The sequence below is a fragment of the Bombus affinis genome, unplaced genomic scaffold (genome assembly GCF_024516045.1).
Source record: "Bombus affinis isolate iyBomAffi1 unplaced genomic scaffold, iyBomAffi1.2 ctg00000059.1, whole genome shotgun sequence".
In the NCBI taxonomy this organism is placed as follows: Eukaryota; Metazoa; Arthropoda; class Insecta; order Hymenoptera; family Apidae; genus Bombus; species Bombus affinis.
In genome coordinates, this window is record NW_026108820.1 from 2,245,062 (window position 1) to 2,267,285 (window position 22,224).

At 36.3% G+C, this 22,224-nt stretch overlaps 2 protein-coding genes across 15 annotated transcripts in view; one reads left to right on the forward strand and one right to left on the reverse strand.

The window, feature by feature from the left end:
- The window catches only part of LOC126926795 (uncharacterized), a 336,576-nt gene that overhangs the window by 201,104 nt on the left and 113,248 nt on the right, over positions 1 to 22,224 (forward strand). The window contains exon 4 of one of the 4 annotated variants that reach the window (XR_007714871.1): positions 15,313 to 15,329. The exons of the other annotated variants lie outside the window; for them this stretch is intronic. The gene's annotated coding sequence lies outside the window, so the exon portion shown is untranslated. Of the gene's footprint in view, positions 1 to 15,312; positions 15,330 to 22,224 lie in introns of those variants that run through there. 4 annotated transcript variants of the gene reach the window in all.
- The window catches only part of LOC126926784 (uncharacterized), a 289,468-nt gene that overhangs the window by 73,491 nt on the left and 193,753 nt on the right, over positions 1 to 22,224 (reverse strand). The window contains exon 1 of one of the 11 annotated variants that reach the window (XM_050743129.1): positions 14,391 to 14,518. The exons of the other annotated variants lie outside the window; for them this stretch is intronic. The gene's annotated coding sequence lies outside the window, so the exon portion shown is untranslated. Of the gene's footprint in view, positions 1 to 14,390; positions 14,519 to 22,224 lie in introns of those variants that run through there. 11 annotated transcript variants of the gene reach the window in all.

Genomic DNA, 22,224 nt, shown 5'->3' on the forward strand with positions numbered 1-22,224 from the left:
CAGTCATTCTTTTGCCAGAAATCTCGAGGTCACGGACTCTTTAATTAGTGAACGCTCGGCTCCCGAATCGGAGTAAAAATGGAAACGACTCACCCAGATGACTTGATCTACCCGATGATGCTTCCAGTACGTAGAAGTCGACTCGCCACTCGTTATTGAAATTATGGTTTTCTTTCATAATCAGGTTAACAGTTACGCCCCGTGCAGCGGGGTCGGAACGTGCGATTTTAAGGGTTAAAACGTGGTAGCGAAAACTTGTTAGGTTTCACACTCGATTTTGCACTAGCGACTGGGTTACTCGCGCACGATGGTCGTAAGTTCTAGCACTGTTATAATCGGCACTGATCCCACTTCTGATGTCGGGTTGGCGTTACGATTAGAGTTAGGGTTAAGGGCGTAAACGAATCCCTATTGACACTAGACGTGATCACTATGCAATAGAGGAGATATTTACTAGTGCAAACATGACCATGTTGGAATTGGACAAGTAATCGCGATAATTTGATACTCGAGAAGCTAATGACAATGATCTTAGGCTCAATAACGAATCCACGGTCAACGGGATGACGAACTCTACTCTTCTTTAGCGTCTAAGTTGTACTCAATGTTAATGCATGGGGCCATCACTACGTATCCGAGAGTTACTTGAATCGTCGTCGAGATCGTACCGGATAGTAACTCTCCGTCTCGACGATGCCGTCGAGGAAAACTATAATGGGTGGGTCTAAGGACATGAGATCCTCGGATTCGTCAAAGAAAGCTTTCGTTCCAAAGGTGAGGGAAATTAGCGCTGTTGCTAATTGGTCGATCTCCATATCGGCGTTTTGAAAGAGATGCTGGCCGCCCTTGAGGGGAGGTTGTTGACGGGGGCATCGTTCGTGGAAGATAGGCTTCTCCTATCGTCCCGTAGTTGCAACAAGGACTGTTTGTCTAAATGAAGAACTTTGCTTGACTAAATCTTAAGATTTATTGCGGGTCCTCAAGTTAGCTAAACATACTGCGGAGGTATATTGACATCTGGAGATCATCTTACCCGAAGGATAGGATCTGCGTGTGGCGAGCCACGGAACAGAAACCTTTGAAATATTTACTGCCACGTGTCGCTACGGCTATTTCTTTAAAGGAGAGGTATAGAGTTACTCTGTGCCTTTGTTAGATAAAACGTTCATCCCTTGACCGCGGCTACGTTCGGCGACTGGTTGTCGCCTCGAGCCCAAGCTCACTATCATAAACCTCGAACAATCGGAGCGACATTTGTTTAATCTAAATTACGACATTACGGTATTCCCGAGAATCCAAGGAGAGGTTCCGGTGTTTTTCCATCTCCGACATATATATAGAGAGAGAGAGAGAGAGAGAGAGAGAATGTTACAAGGAAGTAATCTAAAACTTCGTAAATTTGTAGTACATGTTTAATGAGAGAAGTATAAAATATCTGATAAGCGTAGATCCAAAAATTAATCCTATTTATTTGATATACCGTACTTTTTATTTAACATTTAAATCGAACGTTTAAATCGAACCCTCGATAGAATAGATAGAATAAACGTGTCCAATAAAATAATCTCCTCCATCATCTGATTTGAATTCAACGAATTTTTTTTTATGAATACATATAGAGAGAAATCTACCTATTGTGGACACACGTACAAATCAATAAATAATGCATGTCGTGCAATATCGGCTACAGAAGGAATAAATAGAGAATTATGTATTATCCACAGGTGGCAGTTATACAGTGACTACGAAAGGTATTTAAATAATATGAATATAAATACATGATACATGTATTAAACTTGGTATTATTTAATGGTACTTTCATACGATTATAAGGATTTGATTTGAAATATAAAAGCTGATAGGAAAACGGTTCATTGGAAAATATGGACACGCGCAAATATTTTCTCGTGCCCGCAGTATATTAAAACAGAAAGTCAAATATTTGTTATGAATGGCGAAGGATATTTTTCTCTTCTTCTTGACCCAGCAATTGGATTTCATCAATATTATATAACGTTGATTAAAATTTACTTTTCTCTCGAGTGAGTACTATAAGATCACAAAATGACATAGATCTTTTCTTTGCAACTTGCTGAATATAAAACTGCGTCCTTTTACAGGCAACCATGTATATTCCAAGCGTGATGAAGGGATTAGATCATCGTATCGTAAATTATGCTTACTTCCAACCCCAAAGGCAGACTTTCTATGTGCTTGTCTCTTTGCTTCGAGGGCCAGCGAACTCTTCACTCTATATGACAGAAACAGCCTAGAATCCAGGGGGAAATTTGAAAGTCAATCAAGGAAGGAACTGCAAGATGGACAGAGCAAGGTCTCGTAGAAATGTATGTGAGATTCGTTTCTCGCAAATTACGAGATACGGAAACGTTTAAAGTCATCTACAGGCGGAAATCTGTTCAAGACAGTCGCGGTAATATTTCGACGTTATATTTCATACGTTAAGCCAGCTATTATTTAAATATGTTCTTTGAAATTAAGTAAAATCAAAGTAGCTGAAAAAGTACAGCTGATAAAATTACGTTCAAAACGTGAATGAACAATAATTTTTACTTTCGTTACGCTGTTGTTATCTATTATCCATTATTTCTTATGGCAAGAAATGGGAACGTGCTTAATTTACGATAAAAACGAGAAACAATACGTAAAATATTTTTCACGATAAATTATTTTCATATTGTTTGAAATAATTTTACGCTTCCGCGATATAAGTGGCGAATGTAATTGAACAAGAATCATTTTTGATAAATGTAACAGATATATACCGTATATATATGCAAAATATATTGTAACGTGTTAATTCATAAAGTTACGTAAAATTATTGGAAATCTATGTACGTAGGTATGTTTAAATATTTCATTCATGTTTTTATTCCATTGAATTGCAAGTTATATAAAATCATTTCATTAATAGTATAGTTCAATGATATAAGAATTGCGAATTAAGAATATTGCTTATTAGTGATATAAATAATTAAATTAGTAATAATGTATACTTAACACGTTCTTGTATTTTGTTATTAAGGTAGAGTTAAATGGTTAAAGAATTAAAATTATTTCGCTCTTCTTTCAAAATTATTTCAATCTCGATCTCATGTTTTAGAAGGGAAAACTATAATTTTTGTTCTTAAAACATATCATCCCCTAATAGTCTGTGTTCGAATCATGATTATTCTAAAAACCACTATGATTGTGTTATTGAAACAACGTCATCAACTAGTTTCTTAAAGTACGTAGATGCTATTGAAACAAACTACGTACATGCATAGTAAGTTTATATGAATATTAAACATAAGAAACTTCGTTTGACTTGATTTGGTTGAAATCAGCTTGTCGAAGTGCATCATAGAAATAAGTCACGTCGATCAAAGTTGTAGCGCAATATCTATTAGACTGTCATTAAAGTCATCGTTGGTACATTAATAGATGGTATCATACAGTTAAACGACATGTCATAATATTCTTTCATCTAAACCATAGTAGCAACAGACTGTTTCCTACAGACTAGAGGTATTTCATGGGACGATCATATAAATTCTTAAATACAATAATGTATAATACACATACGTACATACATGAACCAAGTCTGTAAGCATAATCTATAGACTATAATAAATACGTGAAACATTTTGAATTCTGTATTAGATTTGAAGAAATCTCGAATAAATCAAAAGATATTAAATACTACAAAACTGTGAGCATTATTAAGGATTAGGATGTGATTTTTTGAAAGATATAAATATAATTTATGAATAGTTTCAAAGATGAAGGTGAAAGAAATCTGTAACAAGAATTAGTCCCTTAAGGAAACGTTAATTACTTTGTTACTGTAGAAACACTTGTGGATTCTTCGTTATAAAACTAACAATTATCTTTTATCTAAAGGATATGTTATAATACAAAGATCCTTAAAATTATTCGATGGAATATCCAATTGATATTAATGCTGATTACCTACTTTTTAACCTATCATTTACAAAGAACAGTTTATTTATCGAAGCTATAAACTCTTTTGCCCGCTTCAGAGCTTTCATCGACGATTTATGACGTACATGGTGCAATAATGCCTAATGCGATTCTCTTTAATATCCCATATTGCATACATTCTCGTACCGATTACACAAATTGTTTGAATTCAAGAAACATGCGATCACTATACCGGTATAAATTTGTTATTTACTTGATCTGAAATATCCTTTCAAGTTTGAAGTGAAATTGAAATTCTTTCAAATAATCTTTGACTTAAAGATGTTATTTATAGTTTCGCGTTTATCGATATTGATTCCCTAAATTTAACTGATTTTACATGTATATTTATTTTACGATTTAAGCATTACATGTTAGTTTAAGTATCATTTACATACCAGCTACTTGAAATCCATTTAATTTCATGTAACTTAACTAATTACAGAACAAGGTTTAACTTTTACGTTAACTAAGCTCAAAATGTCCATGAAGCATGATTTGTTTCTGGAAAGTCATTTAACTATTTTAACTAACGAAATATATAACGAAAATTATCGATTTTCAGAACTTTATAATATAATGGAATCGTTTTACATATTTGCGGACAAACAACACAACACAGTTTTCGTCTATGAATACGAAATAAAAAATTTAAATAAAAATTATATTAATCCTTTCGGTGCGAGTTGTTTTTTAACATCGATGGTACGTATAAAGCAGTAAAGCATGTGCGTGACCTGAATACATTTCCGGTCTTTTTATAACGATTGTGAACAAATAATGTAAAACTATAACTTCAAAACTATAACGTATGTTTCCAGATAAAGAAAATAATCACAGACTTCGCTGGATGCATAAGCATTCATAGACAACATCAATGGAATTTTTTCTGATGAATATGTACTTCTCCTGTAGGAAAGTATGAGATGACTCGTTTGTTTGTAAGAAATGTTCAAGAGCAGTTATGAAATCATTTACGGATTTCACTACGTTTTACATATTCGAAACTTTCCATCTTTGCATTTCTTTTCTGTCTCCCCTTTCTCGTGAATACTTAAATACATGATTTTTTCAAAACTTCACAAAAATAATCGTAAGAATCTGTTCTATTTTTTCTCTTATATTTCCTTGTTTGGAAAAAGGAATAATTTATGACTTGTAATTTGTAAAATTACGTTAATAATATCAGTTTACTTGTACAAGATGGCCACCATACACATATTTGTCATATTAGAAAATATAGACCTAACCAAACAGGAATATTACACATTACAAGTTAACGTACATATATATATAGTATCTATTTACAAGTATCGCAGATTACCTCTTGAAAAGTAAGAAAACATAAAGACTAAAGTAAAGTTGTAAATCTAAACTACAGTTCAAGTTATACAAGGCATGCAAAGCTTCTCTTGAAACGCTAGGTGCGTACTTCGATATACAATATAAAGAAACATAGCCCGCGAGAAAAGCTATATAGTACATACCATACAGATCCCTCGCCATAACTTTGTCAATATGCGCAACGAAATCGGTAATTTTCGCGCCACCACTCAAACACCGTTTCTCTCGCTTTGGATAATTGAATTAAATCCAGATCGTCCATGTTTACAGCGAAGCAACACGTAATACCGCCAAAAGTGCTTTCCACCCCCTCACATAACTGACATCGGCCGTCCGTGGATCCAACGGAAGGATTTTGAACGTTGGAGAATGCGTAACGCTGATTGGCTATTGAGCTCGGGGGTCGATCGTAGAAGGGGACGCCGGGTCGCAACGAGCCTCACAGTACCACTTCGACTGTGAACGCGATAGGAATTGGATCGTCTATTTTACAAAGCTCCTTTATCTTTTGCAACAATTACATTCGAATGTCTTTTCAAGCGCTAACGACATAATCGACGTTTGGTAAGCGATTAGTAACTGCGAATTCGTAGAATTCGTGGATAATTCTCGAGCTGTTTCGTGCGTACGCGATATTAAGTGGCACGCAAACAGGTGCACCTATTCGCGTAGCGCAAGAAATGTATCACGGAGGTCGTTCGAATTCGGGTGCACGATCTATGCCTATGACTGTGCAGTAGGGCATACTCTTCTCGACCACTTGTCTGGCGCCAACCACCACTATTGTCTCGCGAAGGCCAAGCTGTAAATCTTCGTTGCTTATACCGTTTTCTTGGTGAGTGTTAATTTTTTACTTATTCGATGGTATAATAATACCGTTATTACGAGGTAAAAGTTTTTGGATGTGTGATTTCTTGATTGAAGAGACGCTATCATTATTAAAAGTTTGAATATCCCGCCACTAGCGAGGAAAACATAATACAGAATGATTCTTTCATTTGCTTACATTCGATTTGTTAATTTTACTCCTATTCTCCTTTTTAATTCGTAATTTAATTGTGAGGACATATGCTATGGAGCAATTTTTGTTACTTTTAGCATCGTTGCTTTATTTGTTAAGACTGTTGAGCAATACGATCGTTTACTTTATTTACTGCCTTGTTTGCTATTATTCTACTTTTAAAGACAGGTATTTTGGAAATATAAACTTCTACATATTGGTATAATATTGATATACTTGAGATAAGCTCGTTTATGCTGTTACTGTTTAGGATCGTTTATTCATTAAAGTTATTGTAATCATATGACAACGAGAACTAGTGTAAAATATATAAAATGTATAGTTCTATTTTAATAATCAATTTTTAGTGCCTTTAGCGAAACGAATTGATTCGTATTAAAAATGTCGTTTAGTGAATAGGAAAATAGGACACTGAAGGTTTAACTAATTTAAAAGGATTTAGTTATTGAAGATAGTACTTGCTGAGCAAATGGATCGCGAAGTTGTCATAATGCTACAAATGATACACGCTTGTTAAATGAAAATCCATCGACTTTTCATTTTTCCATTTGTTTAAGAAATATGTTGTCCTATTAGTTTATTCCATTAATATTTATAATGATATATGCAAACAAAAGTGTATAAATAATAATATGCAAATAATTTTTTAACTTAAATGTCACTTATTTAATGTTTTATAGAATGCTATAAGTATACTACTGATAAGATTAATTAATCGAGAACGGAATTAATGCTGTTTACTGTAATCAGAAAGAAAATGGATTAAGGAGCGAGAAGATTTCGAACGTAGCGAAATTATTTGTTGATTGAATATCTCCTCCAACCCGACAAGCAATGCGGGTTATTACAAGTAGTTTTTACTTAATTTCCAATTAGTTATCGTATCTATAAGGTGTGGTCAAAGTTTTGGTACATAAATTTAGCTTGCATCGTATTGTACCGATTTATTTATATATCCTTTTTTATATGATTTATGTTATTGAGTTAGGATTATATTAAATTATTAATAAAATGAAAGAAAAATGGAAATTAAAATTAAATAAAATAGAATTGCATTAAATAAGAAATAGAAATAAAGTTGAACTAAAGCAAATTCAATTAAATTATTTCTTTTTACTTGCCTATGGGATTCTGGGATTATTAAAGTTCCTATTACGTACTCGTATTCTCGCTAATTCTTAAAATGAATTGACTATGAAATGAATGAGACTATTTCTCCGATTATATTAAATAGGCAATATCAATTACGTGTAATTGAATACATTATTCGAACGTTTTCTACAGAACTCTTGTTATTAATACATTATGGAAAATTTGAAACCAATTCGATATATATATATATATATATATATAGAGGTTGCAAGGCATTTATTGCAAACATATGCTTAACGAAAAATTAGTATACAACATTAGTAGTAGTCTCAAACATACAATTAATTGCAGTAAATGTCCTGCGACTCTTACATACATTGTTATACTCGTTTGAAATTGTAATAATACGTTAATCTTGTCACAGTATCGATAGGATATCAAGATATTCTTAATAATATGTCCACAAGGAGTTTGCAGGGATATTCAAATATTTTCGCGAACCACTGTAATTCAGCACAAGAGCAGAAAATTCCAGATTTTTTTAGTTCTCGATCAGAGTGAATGTTTATACAAGTAACATTCGCTATCTGTGTCCATATTTACCGAACATTTCTATTAAACCTGCGCCAAGCTCGTAGAATGCCTCAGGTATATGAGATATATACGTATATGAGATGTCAGTTTTATCAAACGAAACGGGACCAGCTCCGTCTTACGTTTTCGATTAATTTTTTTCAAGATCTTGCTCTTGCATAATTAAATAATTTGAAAATTTATAATAATATGTATATATAGAAATTTAATAGAAACAAATAGCAGGTGGACTTGTTAGATAGTCAGGAAATTATAGATTGTTATGTTTATGTATCGTTCGTATGACACGCTGTAAAAGTAAGAAACGATAATTATAAATTTATCGAAATATATTTATTATAAAGAGAAAAGAGAAAATGGCAGGGAAATATAGAGGAAAATTTGTTCGTAGGACGCTTCGTATTCAAGAGATTCCAAGATTGAAAATTTGCCTACCAAGTATACTTGAACTTGGCTCATTACGTGATAAATTAAAAAAATGTATTTTTCTTGAAAACAATGCGTCTTGCGAATAAATTTTGTTCCACATTCTCAGTTTATTTTCACACGTAGAATAGCGTCCTGTCGATTGTTTACTCCTCTTCGGTCCAGAATTAGCCATGTTCTAGTACGCTTGGTAAATTTTCAAACGCGATCTTCTCGAAAATAAAGAATCCTGTATATTCGAATTTAAGTTGTCGAACGAAACCGATTTATACAAATCAAATGTATATCATCGAATATACAATTTGTTAAATAATACTCGTTTTAATCTACTTATGAAAGATTATGATACACGAAGAACTTGGCGTTAGAATCAAATTATTTCTTTCGCTAAGCTTCGAATCTCAAAAATTTAACGTAGATATTTCCATCAGGTATTTTGGCATCGGAAGGAAAATTCCACGAACTTGAACCAATTTTTATTACTTTTCCGTCAAAACAATTCCCTGCTTCGTCTGATATTTATTAACGGATCATTCGTTTAAACTCGCGATTTGATCACATTGTGGCTGTTATAAATATTTTGAGGCTGTCGGCGATATTATGCTTCCCGTCGCTCCTGTACAAGTTTCATTCGTACCCGAACAAAGTTCCCAATTACACGACGTACAAGATCTCGTAAAGTTTCGTTAATTCGTTATCAGCCAACGTCGTACTTTTCGCGAGAAGAACTCGCAAGACTATTATTTCCGCTTTGCGAATCTATTTATCCGACGTGGGAATGTCTAAACTCTAACTAAAGCGAGAAAGCTTTCTTCATCGTATCCGTAGTCATACAACGAACAATTTTATTTATGAATATCCGCCTTGACAGTTTGTCTAAAGGATGTTCGTCCTTCAATTTTGTTACAAAAGCAAAACGTTTCTTTCTTCGCTTCTTTTCCAAATATTCCGCTCGTGCTTATATACTTTAAGATAGCAGTTGCAGCAGTTAATGAAAAAAGTTGTTTGCAACTATACCTCGATTAAAATCGCTCGAGATATCGTAAGGTTCTTCTTGCATACGATAAATATTGGGTTGGCATCTATGTGATTGCGAATTTTGTCAATACCACCTAATGACAAAATCCACAATCGCTAAGTTGCCAACCCAATAATAGGCAGGCGTCTAATATTAAAAATAACAACTTATAATGTTGTTTTCTTGCAAATTCCGTTCGTTTTTCATTACCGATTTTCAATAAATTATCGTTGCTTGTCTGTCGGATTCGTATTATTATAGTATTTTAACTGTCTATGTTTTTAACGTTCCATGGCTAGAAATCCACGAACAGTATACAAATTACCAATTGCTGTTCTTTTATCTACGCGACGTTTAATTTCCGTTAAAAATAAATTACGTTTAAAAAACTAGTTTAAAAAATGACTCGGTTAACCGGTTAATATCGGATTCTTGCTATAGTTGTTACATGACTTTTTACTATTTTTTGTCTATTGCCAAATAACCTTTCTCATGGTAGGCGGATCGTACACGATTATAACGTGGAGAAAACGTGAAGGGTAATCGTTTTACTAACTCGTTGCCTTAATTGGTTTACCTTAACTATGTTGGCTGTGTCAACCGATGATACGGGTTACGCTTATTTCGTTGTTCACGCAACACGGTATAACGGTACATATCTGGAATCTGCATAGATGATTAGGGATGAATGTTATGGAAATTTCCAATCTAAACAAGCCAGTCTTCAATGAGTATCGATCGATCACATTGTAATGTCGTTAATTACGCGCAATTATATTAATGAAACTATCGTAAATCTTGTACAAATAAAAACAAAAAAGGATCAAGAAATTAATATTATTGTTACCATCGTTCCGCGCAAATATTACGTACAGTGGGTATTTTATCGTAAGAAGGAACATATTACTTTGTCCCAAAAGTTTCTTTCCTTTTATAAGGAAATTATTTAATTGTTAGTACATACGCATCTTCTAACGAATGGGAACAACTTCGAGTCACCGTAATCATCATATCGAATGGAGAAAAAAAAAGATCGAAAAATATATATATTGGAAACTTTGAATCTAAAATCTGATATTTATACGAACGTTGTAGCACGAAATTTAATTTCTCTTCTTTTTCCGGCTTCCGTAAAACGACTGCGTCTAAAGGACTTTCGAAACTTAATTATCCCGGTTGAATCTTTAAAGTAATATACATGGACTAACTTTTCATTGAAGACACCGGTAAGAAAGAAAATCGCCAGGAACTGGTAATTATCGAGCGCTTCCACAATGAGTAGACGGTCAGTTTGTCTAACTCCTTCATTCAAGGATAGCGCATACTTGAAGTGTTTCCTACTCCGGGGACTGTTATTGAAATGCTTGGAATTGCACGTATAGTTGCGCAGTTATGCGTTTAAGGGCCATTTCTGTCATCTCGATTTTTTTATTTTCGTTGCACACCACCTTGCATGATTTTAATAATATTTAGACAGAAGAAAAAATATGAATAAGTATTCTTGTTATTATTTGCGTTATTAAGTCAAAATGCAAAATACCTTCGGTTCGAACAGTTGATTTTAATCAACTTTAGTTGAAATTCGATTTGTACTTTGGAAATTTTAATCGGTTGCAGAATATATAATATTAGAATATATAATAACGGATATAATATGCAAAGTTAAATGTATTCTACTTCATTGTCATTATTGTTATTGTTTGATCGTGATCGGAGAATAATATTTCAAAAGACATGACGAATATATGGCATAGAATTTGTATTATGAGATCGAAATGGAAAATACTTTTAGTTCGAAGGTTTGATTAAAATTCAAATTTCATTGTGCTTGACGAATTTCCATCGATCGTAGAATATACAGCTAAAACATCGATGTAACATCGAAAGTCAAGCAATATTCTACTTTCTCGTTTCGCTTGTTATCGTCATGTACAGCCTCGTAATATTTTTAAAACCATAGGACACATATAAATGAGATATAAATACGTAAGTGCGTTATTAAATCGAAATGGCAAGTACTTTCGGCTCGGATATCGATCAAAATAATATTGAGAGTGAAATGCAAGCTATGTGTATCACGCGTTATTTCAGCGCGAAGTCAGACGAAGCAGGGAATTGTTTTGACGGAAAAGTAATAAAAATTGGTTCAAGTTCGTGGAATTTTCCTTCCGATGCCAAAATACCTGATGGAAATATCTACGTTAAATTTTTGAGATTCGAAGCTTAGCGAAAGAAATAATTTGATTCTAACGCCAAGTTCTTCGTGTATCATAATCTTTCATAAGTAGATTAAAACGAGTATTATTTAACAAATTGTATATTCGATGATATACATTTGATTTGTATAAATCGGTTTCGTTCGACAACTTAAATTCGAATATACAGGATTCTTTATTTTCGAGAAGATCGCGTTTGAAAATTTACCAAGCGTACTAGAACATGGCTAATTCTGGACCGAAGAGGAGTAAACAATCGACAGGACGCTATTCTACGTGTGAAAATAAACTGAGAATGTGGAACAAAATTTATTCGCAAGACGCATTGTTTTCAAGAAAAATACATTTTTTTAATTTATCACGTAATGAGCCAAGTTCAAGTATACTTGGTAGGCAAATTTTCAATCTTGGAATCTCTTGAATACGAAGCGTCCTACGAACAAATTTTCCTCTATATTTCCCTGCCATTTTCTCTTTTCTCTTTATAATAAATATATTTCGATAAATTTATAATTATCGTTTCTTACTTTTACAGCGTGTCATACGAACGATACATAAACATAACAATCTATAATTTCCTGACTATCTAACAAGTCCACCTGCTATTTGTTTCTATTAAATTTCTATATATACATATTATTATAAATTTTCAAATTATTTAATTATGCAAGAGCAAGATCTTGAAAAAAATTAATCGAAAACGTAAGACGGAGCTGGTCCCGTTTCGTTTGATAAAACTGACATCTCATATACGTATATATCTCATATACCTGAGGCATTCTACGAGCTTGGCGCAGGTTTAATAGAAATGTTCGGTAAATATGGACACAGATAGCGAATGTTACTTGTATAAACATTCACTCTGATCGAGAACTAAAAAATCTGGAATTTTCTGCTCTTGTGCTGAATTACAGTGGTTCGCGAAAATATTTGAATATCCCTGCAAACTCCTTGTGGACATATTATTAAGAATATCTTGATATCCTATCGATACTGTGACAAGATTAACGTATTATTACAATTTCAAACGAGTATAACAATGTATGTAAGAGTCGCAGGACATTTACTGCAATTAATTGTATGTTTGAGACTACTACTAATGTTGTATACTAATTTTTCGTTAAGCATATGTTTGCAATAAATGCCTTGCAACCTCTATATATATATATATATATATATATCGAATTGGTTTCAAATTTTCCATAATGTATTAATAACAAGAGTTCTGTAGAAAACGTTCGAATAATGTATTCAATTACACGTAATTGATATTGCCTATTTAATATAATCGGAGAAATAGTCTCATTCATTTCATAGTCAATTCATTTTAAGAATTAGCGAGAATACGAGTACGTAATAGGAACTTTAATAATCCCAGAATCCCATAGGCAAGTAAAAAGAAATAATTTAATTGAATTTGCTTTAGTTCAACTTTATTTCTATTTCTTATTTAATGCAATTCTATTTTATTTAATTTTAATTTCCATTTTTCTTTCATTTTATTAATAATTTAATATAATCCTAACTCAATAACATAAATCATATAAAAAAGGATATATAAATAAATCGGTACAATACGATGCAAGCTAAATTTATGTACCAAAACTTTGACCACACCTTATAGATACGATAACTAATTGGAAATTAAGTAAAAACTACTTGTAATAACCCGCATTGCTTGTCGGGTTGGAGGAGATATTCAATCAACAAATAATTTCGCTACGTTCGAAATCTTCTCGCTCCTTAATCCATTTTCTTTCTGATTACAGTAAACAGCATTAATTCCGTTCTCGATTAATTAATCTTATCAGTAGTATACTTATAGCATTCTATAAAACATTAAATAAGTGACATTTAAGTTAAAAAATTATTTGCATATTATTATTTATACACTTTTGTTTGCATATATCATTATAAATATTAATGGAATAAACTAATAGGACAACATATTTCTTAAACAAATGGAAAAATGAAAAGTCGATGGATTTTCATTTAACAAGCGTGTATCATTTGTAGCATTATGACAACTTCGCGATCCATTTGCTCAGCAAGTACTATCTTCAATAACTAAATCCTTTTAAATTAGTTAAACCTTCAGTGTCCTATTTTCCTATTCACTAAACGACATTTTTAATACGAATCAATTCGTTTCGCTAAAGGCACTAAAAATTGATTATTAAAATAGAACTATACATTTTATATATTTTACACTAGTTCTCGTTGTCATATGATTACAATAACTTTAATGAATAAACGATCCTAAACAGTAACAGCATAAACGAGCTTATCTCAAGTATATCAATATTATACCAATATGTAGAAGTTTATATTTCCAAAATACCTGTCTTTAAAAGTAGAATAATAGCAAACAAGGCAGTAAATAAAGTAAACGATCGTATTGCTCAACAGTCTTAACAAATAAAGCAACGATGCTAAAAGTAACAAAAATTGCTCCATAGCATATGTCCTCACAATTAAATTACGAATTAAAAAGGAGAATAGGAGTAAAATTAACAAATCGAATGTAAGCAAATGAAAGAATCATTCTGTATTATGTTTTCCTCGCTAGTGGCGGGATATTCAAACTTTTAATAATGATAGCGTCTCTTCAATCAAGAAATCACACATCCAAAAACTTTTACCTCGTAATAACGGTATTATTATACCATCGAATAAGTAAAAAATTAACACTCACCAAGAAAACGGTATAAGCAACGAAGATTTACAGCTTGGCCTTCGCGAGACAATAGTGGTGGTTGGCGCCAGACAAGTGGTCGAGAAGAGTATGCCCTACTGCACAGTCATAGGCATAGATCGTGCACCCGAATTCGAACGACCTCCGTGATACATTTCTTGCGCTACGCGAATAGGTGCACCTGTTTGCGTGCCACTTAATATCGCGTACGCACGAAACAGCTCGAGAATTATCCACGAATTCTACGAATTCGCAGTTACTAATCGCTTACCAAACGTCGATTATGTCGTTAGCGCTTGAAAAGACATTCGAATGTAATTGTTGCAAAAGATAAAGGAGCTTTGTAAAATAGACGATCCAATTCCTATCGCGTTCACAGTCGAAGTGGTACTGTGAGGCTCGTTGCGACCCGGCGTCCCCTTCTACGATCGACCCCCGAGCTCAATAGCCAATCAGCGTTACGCATTCTCCAACGTTCAAAATCCTTCCGTTGGATCCACGGACGGCCGATGTCAGTTATGTGAGGGGGTGGAAAGCACTTTTGGCGGTATTACGTGTTGCTTCGCTGTAAACATGGACGATTTGGATTTAATTCAATTATCCAAAGCGAGAGAAACGGTGTTTGAGTGGTGGCGCGAAAATTACCGATTTCGTTGCGCATATTGACAAAGTTATGGCGAGGGATCTGTATGGTATGTACTATATAGCTTTTCTCGCGGGCTATGTTTCTTTATATTGTATATCGAAGTACGCACCTAACGTTTCAAGAGAAGCTTTGCATGCCTTGTATAACTTGAACTGTAGTTTAGATTTACAACTTTACCTTAGTCTTTATGTTTTCTTACTTTTCAAGAGGTAATCTGCGATACTTGTAAATAGATACTACATATATATGTCGCGTCGGCGTTAAGATTAGAGTTAGGGTTAAAGGCGTGAAACGAATCCCTATTGGCGCTAGACGTGATCATTGTGCAATAGAGGAGATATTTACTAGTGCAAATATGACTATGATGGAATTGGACAAGTAATCGCGATAATTAAATACTCGAGAAGCTAATGACAATGATCCTAGGCTCAATAACGAATCCGCGGTCAACGGGATGACGAACTTTACCCTTCGTTAGCGTCTAAGTTACACTGTACGTTAGAGAAAGGGGCAATTATTACGTATACGAAAGACAGGTCGATTACTGATGAGATCGCACTAGAGAGTAACTCTCCGTCGCGGTGACGCTGTCGAAGAATACTATGATGGGTGTGCCTAAGGGCACGAGATCATCGGATTCGCGGAGAAAAGTCTTCGTTCGAAGGGTGAGGGAAATTGACGTTGCTGTTAATTGGTCAATTTCCATGTTGGTGGTTAGAGAAAGATATTAGCTGTCCTTGGGGAAAGTTGCTAGCGAGAAGCGTCGTTCGTGGAAGGATAGATTTCTCTTATCTTCCCGTAGTTGGGGCACAGGCCATTTGTCTATTTGAGAGACTTTGTGTAATTGAAATTTAATATTCGTAGCGGGTCCTCGCCCAGCTAAACATATACTGTGAAGATGCGTTGGCATCTGGCAATCGTCTTACTCGAAGGACAAAGTCTGCGTGTGGCGAGCCACGGGACAGAAATCGTTGAAATGTTTACCGTCTTGCCCTGTCCCAAGTATTTCTTTTAAGGAGAGCTATAGAATTACTTCATGCCTTTGTTAGACAAAACGTTCATCCCTTTGACCGCGGCTACGTTCGGCGACTGATTGTCGCCTCGAGCCCGAGCTCACTATCATAAATCTCAAATAAATACAGTCGGATCGAATGACAACAGTTTCTTAATACGGCTATGGTGAAATCTAAATTACAATACTAGGGGTCTTCCCAAAGTTCCAAAGGGAATGTTCCGGTGTTCTTTCATCTCCGACACGGCCATTCTGACTATCACACGTCCTCGGGTGGATCTAAAATATTGGGTTCTCCCAACATTAGACTTGATATGACTAATATTTTACTCCTTTATAGTTTAGCTAAATTATATTACACTAGTTTATTTATGATTTAACTAACTGTCCAAATAGGTCAAGGGCCCAGGTTAACAACAAAAATTTCGATCGGACGTTCAATGATAAAGTAGGGAAGAAAAAAAAACACAAAAGTCAGTAGCATTATGATTGGTATTCAAAGCGCCAGTTGCATTTTGTGAGTTACCAGTCAGACCGTAATGACATGACAGATCATTTTCGATTTCGTACACGGACGAGTCTCAGTTTGTTGGATCATATTACCGCACTGGGCGTGTGTGGAGACACTGAGTGCGGGTGCATTGACGTAATAGGTGTGTATGGAGACACTGAATGCGAGTGCAGTGTATGGGGACACTGGACACGGGTGCATTGATGTAATAGGCGTGTATGGAGACACTGAATGCTAGTGTGTGGTCACACTAGGCTTATGTGGGAATATCGAATGCTAGTGTGTGGTCGCACTAGGCTTGTGTGGAAATATCGAATGCTAGTGTGTGGTCGCACTAGGCTTGTGTGGAAATATCGAATGCTAGTGTGTGGTCGCACTAGGCTTGTGTGGAAATATCGAATGCTAGTGTGTGGTCGCACTAGGCTTGTGTGCTAGTGTATGGTAACACTAGGCTTGTGTGTGGAAACACTGTGTTACATGTCATGGTCATAGTGTTAATGATCCTCTGAGATCGGTGTAGTCATATCGTCATTGTCACTGCCATTGTCATCACTACAGACGTCCAACTCAGCAGGAACGCAACTATTCGGCATTTTTCTTAATCTGTCATGACTGTATTTATACGATCGTTTGCCGTCTAATATCTTTAAAGTATATCTATCCCCTTCCAAAATCTCTGCTATTACGAATGGGCCCCTAAATTTTGGATCTAACTTGATTTGGTTTCTTTCCTCGATTTTGCGCAATACGAAATCACCGACATTAAACCTAACCACTTTAGCTTTGGTGTTATCGAATCTTTCTTTGTCGTGTTTGGCGCTACTTGCTATATTTTTTTGTCGCCTGTTGTCTTACATCGGAGATGTCTATTCCTCTTTCTTCAACGCTATCAGGTAGCAACAAGTCGTACGGTCTTGCTGTCCTACCGATTAGTAGTTCCAGTGGGCTCGCCTTAGTCACGCGGTTGGTGGTGCAATTCAGGGCCAATTGTATCTCCCCAATCGCGTCTTGCCATGACCGCCCGGTCGTCTCTACTACCGTGAACATATTTTCAATGTACGCATAACACGCTCTACCTGTCTATTGGCTCTACTAGCACCGGTCGCTATCAAGCGAACTTTAATTCGTTTGCTTTCGCAGAATTCTCGAAATTCTTTACCCTTAGAACATCTTTCCTGATCTGCTATTATCGGCAGGGACTTCCGAATAAAAATATAGCGGATTTAAGCGCTTTAATGGTGTTACGGGAATCTATCTTACGATTATGATGCAGGTATACGAATTTAGTGAGCACGTTGATCAAAACAATGACGTACTCCTTTGAATCGCTTTTACCACTCAACTTGCCTGTTATGTCCATGTGGACCGTATGCCAGGGTATGCTGGTCTTAGGTATAGGATGTAGTTCGGCTTGTATCTTACCTGAACTAGCTTTCGAAACTTGACAAGCACGACAGTTCTCAATGAATCGGCGAACGTACTTCGCCATCCCTTCGAACCAGTAATACTCGTATAGTTTCTCGAGCGTTTTCTCCCAACCTAAGTGCATAATTGACTGGTGCACATGGTTAATAACAGACTATCTAAAACCTCTTAGGACTATAGGTAAACAGAGAGTCCTGTCTTTTCTTTGTATCCTACGGTAAAGAGTACCGGACCGTAATTCGTATGTATTCGCGGTGTCTTCCGCGAGCTCATCGTTTTGCAATTCCTTGACGACTTCCAAGGTTTGAGAATCACGACGTTGTTCGGCTGGTAGCCAGTCTTCCGATATTTCGGCCAGATTGATTTCTTTCTCCCCAATTTTATCAATTTTACGGTGGTCTAAGTCTACGGGGTTTCGCAAGAAGAAATCTACGTGGGCCGTCCGTTTACTTTCCAGGTACACAATGTCATAAAAACAAAAGTCTGCAAGTAGGCCCATCACCTATGGTCCCTGTCATTTAAATGTACTCTATTACTCGACGCTTTCGACGAGTTGCAATCCGTGACGACAAGAAATTCCCCTCCATGTAGATAGTGACGGAAATGCTCGACTGCGTTTACGACTGCTATCGTCTCTAGTTCGTAGGAATTATACCTAGATTCCGCGAGGGTAGTTCTTTTGCTGTAATACTCTATTACTTTGCCTTTACCTTCAACTTGATGCGTCGAAATCGCCCCGTAACTCTCCGAGCTAGCGTCAGTATGTAGTTCTATCGGATAATTGAGGTCGAATATCATTAACACCGGCGCGTCGATCAGGGCGGAAACTCCCTGTTTTATTTTCTCGTGCCTATCTGTCCAAGTTATATTTCTGTTATCTTAGATGAGCGCATACAGGGGTTTCATCACCTGTGAGAATTTAGGGATGAACTTTCGGAAGTACGAAGCTAACCCTATGAACTGCCTGAACTGTGTGACGGCCGTTGGCACAGGTAAAGAACTTAAGGTGTGTATTTTACCCGGGTTGGGACGAACTTCTTCGTTATGAATTACATATCTCAAATAGAGCACCGATGTTTTTAGAAAAGAACATTTCGCAAAGTTAACAGAGAATCCTGCTTTTACGAGGATATCTAATACGGTGTTCAATCTTCCTAAAGCTTGATCTATCGAGTCGGCAATAATTAGAACGTTATCGAAATAAATAACAACGTACGAATGAGCGAGGTCGCCTAGGGCCTTGCGAATGGCCCTCCGAAAGACGGACGGTGCAATTTTTTTCAGTTCAAACGGCATCGTCATCTACTCATATTGTCTGTCGGGGGTAACGAACGCTGTATACTCCGCTGAATTAGGATAAATAGGAATTTGGTGAAACCCGCTGGCCATATCCAGGTTAATAAAATATCTCGCCTCTTGCAATCTCGCGACTTGATCCGCAATAAGGAGTAAAGGGTACCGATCCGAGACGGTACTTTGATTTAGCTCTCGGGGATCCACTCGTAATCTATCTGAGCCGTTTTCTTCTTCACGAGTTACGTAGGGCTCGCGAATGGCGAATTACTAGGCCTTATGATCTTTGCTTTAATTAAAACGCTTGTTTTCTCACGTACTGCTCTTCGGTCCTCCTCGCTAAGTCTATAAGGACTTCCTCGTACGGTGATGTTAGGATCAATTATCGTATTTCTAACCGGCCTGTATTTACACGAATACGTAGGAAACCCGTAACGAATGAATCTTTGAATTTGTCGAGAAGAGAAATTGATCGACTCTTATTATTACCATGTACATCAGTGTCAGCTTCATTAACGACGATCTCGTTTGCAGTGGTTTCATTACAGACATTAATTATTTTCGTTTTACACATAGCGAGGCTATTTTGTGTAAATGTTACGTCAAAACCCAGACTTAGAGTTCCGCAACTAATCGCGATATCATATTTTAGATAACTATCAACAAGGACATGAGAAATTATCTTCGATGTAAAAATCATTAATACACACGATGAACAAATGGGAGGCGTATGTTTAATACAGGTATTTCCTACTCCTCGCATTACCAATATGTCAGTCATTCTTTTGCCAGAAATCTCGAGGCCACGGACTCTTTAATTAGTGAATGCTCGGCTCCCGAATCGGAGTAAAATGGAAACGACTCACCCAGATGACTTGATCTACCCAATGATGCTTCCAGTACGTAGAAGTCGACTCGCCACTCGTTATTGAAATTATGGTTTCCTTTCATAATCAGGTTGACAGCTGCGCCCCATGCAGCGGGGTCGGAACGTGCGATTTTAAGGGTTAAAACGTGGTAGCGAAAACTTGTTAGGTTTCACACTCGATTTTGCACTAGCGACTGGATTACTCGCGCACGATGGTCGTAAGTTCTAACACTGTTATAATCGGCACTGATCCCACTTCTGATGTCGGGTCGGCGTTAAGATTAGAGTTAGGGTTAAAGGCGTGAAACGAATCCCTATTGGCACTAGACGTGATCATTGTGCAATAGAGGAGATATTTACTAGTGCAAATATGACTATGATGGAATTGGACAAGTAATCGCGATAATTAAATACTCGAGAAGCTGATGACAATGATGCTAGGCTCAATAACGAATCCGCGGTCAACGGGATGACGAACTTTACCCTTCGTTAGCGTCTAAGTTACACTGTATGTTAGAGCAAGGGGCAATTATTACGTATACGAAAGACAGGTCGATTGCCGATGAGATCGCACTAGAGAGTGACTCTCCGTCGCGGTGACGCTGTCGAAGAAAACTATGATGGGTGTGCCTAAGGGCACGAGATCATCGGATTCGCGGAGAAAAATCTTCGTTCGAAGGGTGAGGGAAATTGACGTTGCTGTTAATTGGTCAATTTCCATGTTGGTGGTTAGAGAAAGATATTAGCTGTCCTTGGGGAAAGTTGCTAGCGAGAAGCGTCGTTCGTGGAAGGATAGATTTCTCTTATCTCCCCGTAGTTGGGGCACAGGCCATTTGTCTATTTGAGAGACTTTGTGTAATTGAAATTTAATATTCGTAGCGGGTCCTCGCCCAGCTAAACATATACTGTGAAGATGCGTTGGCATCTGACAATCGTCTTACCCGAAGAACAAAGTCTGCGTGTGGCGAGCCACGGGACAGAAATCGTTGAAATGTTTACCGTCGTGCCCTGTCCCAAGTATTTCTTTTAAGGAGAGCTATAGAGTTACTTCATGCCTTTGTTAGACAAAACGTTCATCCCTTTGACCGCGGCTACGTTCGGCGACTGATTGTCGCCTCGAACCCGAGCTCACTATCATAAATCTCAAATAAATACAGTCGGATCGAATGACAACAGTTTCTTAATACGGCTATGGTGAAATCTAAATTACAATACTAGGGGTCTTCCCAAAGTTCCAAAGGGAAGGTTCCGGTGTTCCTTCATCTCCGACATATATGTACGTTAACTTGTAATGTGTAATATTCCTGTTTGGTTAGGTCTATATTTTCTAATGTGACAAATATGTGTATGGTGGCCATCTTGTACAAATAAACTGATATTATTAGCGTAATTTTACAAATTACAAGTCATAAATTATTCCTTTTTCCAAACAAGGAAATATACGAGAAAAAATAGAACAGATTCTTACGATTATTTTTGTGAAGTTTTGTAATATACGAATTAGCATTTTTTTTTATTTTTTTTTTTATTGCATTTGAAAAAATCATGTATTCAAGTATTCGTGAGAAAGGGGAGACAGAAAAGAAATGCAAAGATGGAAAATTTCGAATATGTAATCGCTAGTAATCGCCTCAACAATCAATCAATGCAGGTAAGACGATCTAATACACTATCTAGATCGCCTAACGCACTAGTAGCTCAGAAACCTACCACATTTGACCGAGTAGAGAATAGGCCACCCGCTGAACGCGCGCAAATGAAGTGTTTCAAATGCGGAAAGCTGGGACACATGGCCAACAAATGCCAAAATTTTCTACAACCGAGCCAGTACGACCGACCACCCGCAAGAATTCAAGCAGTCCAAGAAAGGGACGAAACACGAGAAGTAACATCGAACCAGAGTATAGACGAGCCGCGCGAAACGACGCGAGTCAACATCACCACGGGAAGATTACTCACAATACCTTTGTCAACCCGAACCACAGAGCGAGTATTTCTGGTCGACACAAGAGCAGGGATAAACCTGGTGAAACGTAACAAAACTGTCAACGCGATACAAATAGGGCCTAGACAAAAATT